This window comes from Mastomys coucha, unplaced genomic scaffold (assembly GCF_008632895.1).
Source record: "Mastomys coucha isolate ucsf_1 unplaced genomic scaffold, UCSF_Mcou_1 pScaffold7, whole genome shotgun sequence".
NCBI classification, from domain to species: Eukaryota; Metazoa; Chordata; class Mammalia; order Rodentia; family Muridae; genus Mastomys; species Mastomys coucha.
Window position 1 is genome coordinate 31309463 of NW_022196913.1, and position 7946 is coordinate 31317408.

Here is a 7946-nt window from a genome sequence, read left to right on the forward strand (position 1 = left end):
ACCTCTTCCTTGGCTCATTAAATATTTTCCTTCTCCACTGTTATTATAGATCCAAGTAGGACCAGAAAATAAATGAGTTTGCATTCACGAACAAAATGCATACTTTTCATCCAATCTACTTACTCTTAAAATTATTTTCTCCATTGATAATGGAGAAATCTTAAAGAAAATTGTTCTTTATCTCTATCAATAATGCTCACATTACTGAAGATAACAAATATTCTAGTTATTCAACCTTAAGAAAACATACAGTTTTAAGGTAGTTCAACTAGTTTACTAGCCCTGGAGAATCTAGGATGTAGACTAATCTTATTCATTTACTTTAGTTTTCCTGGCTTAGGAACTGCCAGTCCATCTTCTCATCATTTAAAATGATTTTTACATGTATTATAGACAGCAGATAATAAATAATGACACAGGGAACATGTTCCTACACATGAAATAAAATTTTAAAAATATTTGTCCAAGCCGGGTGGTGGTGGCGCACGCCTTTAATCCCAGCACTTGGGAGGCAGAGGCAGGTTGATTTCTGAGTTCGAGGCCGGCCTGGTCTACAGAGTGAGTTCCAGGACAGTCAAGGCTACACAGAGAAACCCTGTCTTGAAAAAAAAATAAATAAAAAATAAAAAAATATTTGTCCAATATAAAGTAAAAGTGGGGTAGAAAGGCAGGAGGAATAAAAAAAAAATGAATCAGTAATAGACATGGTACAAAAGGTAAAAACTAAATTTCTCTCCTCTCTCTCCTCTCTCTTTCTCTCTCTCTCTCTCTCTCTCTCTCTCTCTCTCTCTCTCTCTTTCTCTCTCTCTCTCTCTCTCCCACCAACCTCTCTCTTTCTCTCTCTCTCTCTCTCTGTGTGTGTGTGTGTGTGTGTTTGTGTATGTGTGTGTGTGTTTGGGTGTATTTAGGAAGTGTTCATGCATTTGTATTTGCATTGGAGACAAGAAGTTGATAACTGATGTCTTCCTCTATCCAACTTACATATTAATGGATTTTATTTGTCAATTCCTGAATATCTATTATATGCTCTAATTGTTTTTACTCCCCATTATGGTATCCTGATCCCCTCTCTGACTTCTCTCCTTCCTCTACCTGTGAGTCCCCTTTTATTCTCTTATATTACATGTATTATATTTTCAAAGTTGATATAAATTTTACACTCTAATGGAAATCCACTACCACCAATTACTTCCCATACTTACTCTTCAGAAATGGACACAATAGAACCAAGAGGTAAAAATTGTTTTTATCTAAATGTGCATGTGCTTTGTATTTCTACATTTTACTGGCATTTTAATAGAAATGTTTAAATAGTATAACATAAGCAAAATATATACAAAAGGATATCATCAAATGTTTTCAGTCAAATGCTTAATATGCTACAACAGAAGAATTTATATTGGCCAACATTAAAAAGTTGAAATTCACTCATCTTCTTTATCACTTTTTGTGGATAATTTGAAATAAGAGTAAAAGCAATCCATTTACAGCACCAACCTCAATCACTGATCCCTTTAATTTTTCTGACTTCACATTTTTTCTTTCCATAATTGGACCTGCAAAGCCTTAATAGACGCATACGGTGAATGTTTGAAATTGAACTGTTGGTATTATTGCATGGTTATTGAATAATTTTTATTAGATATTTTCTTTATTTACATTTCAAATGTTATCCCCTTTACTGGTTTCCCCTCAGAAAAAAACACTATTCCCTAACCCTGTCCCCCTACTCGCCAAGCAACCCTCTCCTCTTTCCTGGCCCTGGCATTCCCCTACACTGGGGCATACATAGAGCCTTCATAGGACCAAGGACTCTCTTCCCATTGATGACTGACTGGGCCATCCTCTGCTACATATCCAGCTGGAGCCATGAGTCCCACCATGTGTACTCTTTGATTGGTGGTTTGGTCCCTGGAAACTCTGGGGGTATTGGTTAGTTCATTTTGTTGTTCCTCCTATGGAGCTGCAAACCCATTCAGCTCCTTGGATCCTTCTTCTAGCTCCTTCATTGAGGACCCAATGTTCAATCTAATGGGTGGCTGTGAGCATCAACTTCTGTGTTTATCAGGCACTGGCAGAACCTCTCAGGAGACAGCTATATAAGACTCCTGTCAGCCACCACTATTTGGCATAAACAATAGTGTCTGTGTCTAGATATTGTATATGGGATGGATCCCCAAGTGGGGCAGACTCTGGATTGTCATTCCATCAGTTTGTGCTCCATACTTTGTCTCTGTAACTCCATGCACGATTATTTTGTTTCCCCTTCTAAGAAGGATTGAAGTATTGACTCTTAATTCTCCCTTCTTCTTGAGTTTCATGTGGTGTGTACATTGTATCTTGGGTATTCTGAGCTTCTGGACAAATATCCACTTACCTGTGAGTGCATACCATGTATATTATTTTGTGATTGGATTGCCTCACTCAGAATGATATCCTCCAGATCTAACCATTTCCCTAAGAATTTTATAAATTCATTGATTTTAATAGATGAATAGTAGTCCATTGTGCAAATATACCATATTTTCTGTATCTATTCCTCTGTTGAGGGACATCTGGGTTCTCTTCAGCTTCTGGCTATTAAAATAAGGCTGCTATGAACATAGTGGAGCATGTATCTTTATTAAATGTTGGAATATCTTCTGGGTATATGCCCAGGAGTGGTAATGCTGGGTCCTAAAGTAGTACATATGCAGTTGGAGCCTTGAGTCCCTCCATGTGTACTCTTTGGTTGGTGGTTAGTCCCTGGGAGCTCTAGGTTACTGGTTGGTTCATATTGTTGTTCCCCCTTACGGGGATGCCACAATTATCTGAGGAATTGATCTCCAGAGTAGTTACACCAGTTTGCAATCCCACCAGTAATGGAGGAGTGTTCCTCTTTCTCCTCATCCTCACCACCATCTGCTGTCACCTAAGTTTTTGATCTTAGCCATTCGGACTGGTGTGAGGTGGAATCACAGGGTGTTTTGCTTTGCATTTCCTTGATGACTAAGGATATTAAACAATTCTTTACGTGCTTCTCAGCCATTTGGTACACATCAGTTGAAAATTATTTTTTTAGCTCTGTATCCCATTTTTTAATAGGGTTATTTGGTTCTCTGGAGTCTGATTTCTTGTGTTCTTTTTATATATTGGATAATAGCTATTTTTACTATATTAATCCTGTCAATACATGAGCATGGGAGATCTTTACATCTTCTGAGAGCTTCTTCGTTTTCATTTCTCAAAGACTAGAAGTTCTTGTCATACAGATCTTTCACTTGCTTAGGTAGAGTCACACCAACGTATTTTATATTATTTCTGACGATTGTGAGGGGTGTTATTTCTCTAATTTCTTTCTCTCCCTGTTTATCCTTTGTGCAGAAGAAGGCCATTGATTTTTTTTTTGAGTTAATATTATATCCAGGTACTTTGCTGAAGTTGTTTATCAGGTTTAGGAATTCTCTTGCAGAATATTTGGAGTCACTTAAGTATATCATCATATTATCTACAAATAGTGATAATTTGACTTTTTCCTTTCTAATTTGCATCCCTTTGATCTCCTTTTGTTGTCTAATTGCTCTGGCTAGGATTTCAAGTACAATATTCAATAGGGAGAGAGTGGGAAGCCTTGTTTAGTCCCTGATTTTAGTGGGACTGCTTCAAGTTTCTCTCCATTTAGTTTGATGTTGGCTACTGGTTTGCTGTATATTGCTTTTACTATGTTTAGCTATGGCCTTGATTTCCTAATATTCCCAAGACTTTTACCATGAAGTGGTGTTGTATTTTGTGAAATGCTTTCTCAGCATCTAATGAGATGATCATGTGGTCTTTGTCTTTGAGTTTGTTTACATAGTGGATTACATTGATGGATTTCCATATAGAAACATTTGCGCATCCCTGGGATGAAGCCTACTTGATCATGATTGATGATCGTTTTGATGTATTCTTGGATTCACTCTGTGAGAATTTTAATATTTTTGCATCAATATTCATAAGGGAAATTGGTCAAAAGAACACTTTGTTTATTGGGACTTTATGTGGTTTAGGTATTAGAGAAATTGTGTTTTCATATATCGAATTGGGTAGAGTAATTTCAGTTTCTATTTTGTGGAATAGTTTCTGGAGTATTGTATTAGGTCTTCTTTGAAGGTCTGATAGAAATCTGCACTAAGACCATCTAGTCCCGAGCTTTTTTTTTTTTTTTTGCTTGGGAGACTATTAATGACTGTTTCTATTTCTTTAAGGGATATGGCACTGTTTAGATCATTTATCTGGTTTCAATTTAACTCTCGTACCTGCTATTTGTAAAAAAATTGTCCATTTCATCCATGTTTTCCAGTTTTGTTGAGTATACACTTTTGTAGTAGGATCTGTTGATATTTTAGGTTTCCTCAGACTCTGTTGTTATGTCTCCCTTTTGATTTTGTTAATTAAGATACTTTTTCTGTTCCTTCTAGTTAGTCTGGTTAAGGGTTTATCTGTTTTGTTGATTTTCTCAAAGAACTAGCTCCTGATTTGGTTGGTTCTTTGCATAGTTCTTGTTTCCACTTGGTTGATTTCAGCCCTGAGTTTGATTATTTCCTGCTGACTAGTCCTCTTGTGTGAATTTGCTTTTTTTTTTTGTTCTAGAGTTTTCAGATGTCTAGCTGTCATGCTGCTAGTGTATGTTCTCTCCAGCTTCTTTTTGGAGGTACTCAGAGCTATGAGTTTTCTTCTTAGGACTTCTTTTATTTTGTTCCATAAGATTTAGTTCAGTTTCATCAAATTCTAAAATGTCTTTAAATTCTTTATTTCTTCCTTGACCAAGTTATCATTGAGTAGAATGTTGTTCAGCTTCCACATATATGTGAGCTTTCTATGGCTTATGTTTTTATTGATCCAGCCTTAGTCCATGATGATCTGATAGGATGCATGGGATTATTTCAACTTCTTGTACCTTTTGAGACTGATTTTGTGACTGATTACAAGGTCAGTTATGGAGAAGGTACCATGAAGTGCTAAGAAGAAGGTATATGATGAATCCTTTTGGTTCCCTACTTCTGTTAGTTTCACTGTGTCTCTCTTTAGTTTCTATTTCCATGATCTGGCCATTGAAGAGAGTGAGGAGTTGAATTCTACCAATTTTATGTGTGCAGGGCAATGTATACTTTGAGCTTTAGTAAAGTTTCTTTTATGAATGTAGATACCCTTGGTTTTGGAGCATAGATGTTCAGAATTGAGAGTTCATGTGGCAGATTTTAGCTTTGATGGGTATGAAGTATCCCTCCTTATCTTTTTTGATAACTTTAGGTTGAAATTCGATTTTACTTGATATTAGAATAGCTACACCAGATTGTTTCTTGGGACCATTTGCTTGGAAAATTGTTTTACAGTCTTTTATTCTGAGGTAGTGTCTATTTTTGTCACTGAAGTAGCTTTTCTGTATGCAGCAAAATGTTGGGTGCTGTTTATGTAACCAGTCTGTTAGTCTATTTGTTTTTATTGGGGTATTGTTTCTGTTGATATTAATAGATATTAGGGAAAAGTAATTGTTCCTTCCTGTTGTTTTTGTTGTTAGAGTTGGAATTCTGTTCATGTGGCTATCTTCTTTTACTTTCGTTGAAAGATTACTTTCTTGCTTTTATGAGGGTATAGTTTCCCTCCTTGTGTTAGAGTTTTCCATTTATAATGCTTTAAAGGGCTGGATTTGTGGAGAGATATCCCTGGAATACTTAGTCTGAATTGTACACTCTTGTTTGACTATACTTTACTATGTATGTGGATAAGCTGACCATAACTGTAATAACTGGTTTTATATCTCAAGCAAAAATGGGTGAAAGGAAAGTTCTTCTCTCTACTTGACCTTTTCCCTGGTGATAACTTATACTATGATGTGGACTTTATATCTCATCATTTATAATATAAAATTCTTATTATCTGATCTGTCTCTTTCATAAAAAAATCTAAATAGGATTTAAAAAACTACTTATGTATGCACATAATATATTTTATATATATGTATATATGTGCATATATACATATATAATTTATTTCCCTTTCATGCTTATTACTAGAACCTATAATCTACACACAAACTTTTATCCTGAATAAAGGGTAATTATAATAATGACAAATGAAAAAGCAGTGCAGGAAGAGGTGTTCATTTGTTCAAATATTCTTATCTAGAACTGTCACAAAGTAGTCCATTGGTATCAATTCATTTAATCCTTTCAAGTTCTGTAATATATTACATTACTATATCCCATGCCCAATCATCTACCCCAGTAAAGTCTACAGTATAAGGGTTAAAAGCCTGATCATGGACAAAAGGCATTGACTTCAATGGGAGTTTGTGCCTCTTGGGTATTCAGTCAGTCATTGGCATCTCCTAACTCAGATGTGTTCCAAATTGGTCTCTGCTAAAGTCTGTGGAGAGATCTGCATGCTTTCTTTATTCAGGCATAAAAGTGTCCTAAGAAATATTTCTTTACAGCTAAGCCTGAGATTTAACATTTTTTTTCCTAGCCTCCACAGTGTTTCAATGATCCTGATTGATTTCCTAGCTGTTATTAGCTTGGAATTTTTACAAGGGATGCTGCCTTAGCAGACATGGAGTCCCTAGAATTAGCAATAAAGGTCAGGTATTATTACCTACTGATTCCTACAAAGAAGCTGCCTTATCAGACAGAGTATCTCCAGAGTTAGAGATAGTAGTCAAACTCTATTGCTATCTGTAAACATAGTTAGAACTCTAAGAGCAGTACCACACAAGGCAGAATTGCTTTACAAACTAGAGAGTAGTCGAAAAGCTTCCTAAATGAATGCTTGTGTTACAAGCCAAACCATTCCCAAGAGCTGCTAGAATGAGACTTCCTGATGCTTACCTGCTTCTGACCACAAGAGAGTTTGCTTAGGGCTGCCAAGATAGCTCAGTGTGAAAGAGTACTTCCGAAGGAATCATTTACACCTGGCTGTTTGATCTACTGTCTGTGATGTGACTGCTACCTGCCTACTTGATCTCTGACATTCACCCTGTCTCTGTATACTCTATAAGTCTGATTCCTTTTTTGTGAAAATATACTCAGATAACATACTTCTTGTGTCCTGTCTGTCTCTCACCGCCGAATCCCTTGCCCATCTGGCCAGAACTTTAATCATCCCATGGAACAAGTTTCTCCTCATGAGAAACTTAGGTCCATGGCAACTATAACCTGAAGGAACTGAGATTTCAAAAGCTTATATAAAGATTGTATCACATGAATCCTAAAAAGAATATGAATCTGAGATTTATTCACCTCAAGTCTTCAATCTTAATCCCTTGGCAGAAAAGATGCAGGGAGTAGATTTTGCTATCACCATGTGGCCTGCTTTTTTCTTCATGTGCTTTACATGTTTCCTGTAAAATGTCCATAAGATTTCATAGGCATTTCTATTTCATTATGAAGATAGAAACTAACAAACATGGCAAAGAGCAATGTAAATCAGAGATGACAGTCATATGTTTTTCTGGCATTGATCACAGGCTCAGATCAAAATCTCATTTTTTTCTCACTATTCCTGGCATTAAAATCAACACTGAGACATTTACTCTTCTCCAATATCTCTCAAAATGGGTTGCTGTGATAGAGGTAAGATGGAGATGTCATATATACTGAGAAAAATTTGATTTTGAATGTATCCTTTTCCTCATTGAATTTTGTTTTTTTGTTATTAGATGTTTTCGTTATTTACAATATCTCCTTTCTCAGGTTCCCCTCCAAAAAATAAAAAATAATAAAAAAAGAAAAAAAGAAAATAAAAAACAATCCCCTGTTTCCTCCCCCTGCTCAACACCCTACCCTCTCCTGCTTACTGGCCCTGGCATTCCCCTACACTGGGACATAGAACCTTCAGAAGGCCAAGGTCCTCTCCTCCCATTGATGACCTACTTGATCATCCTCTGCTATACGCATGCTACTGGAGCCATGAGTTCCCCATGTGTACTC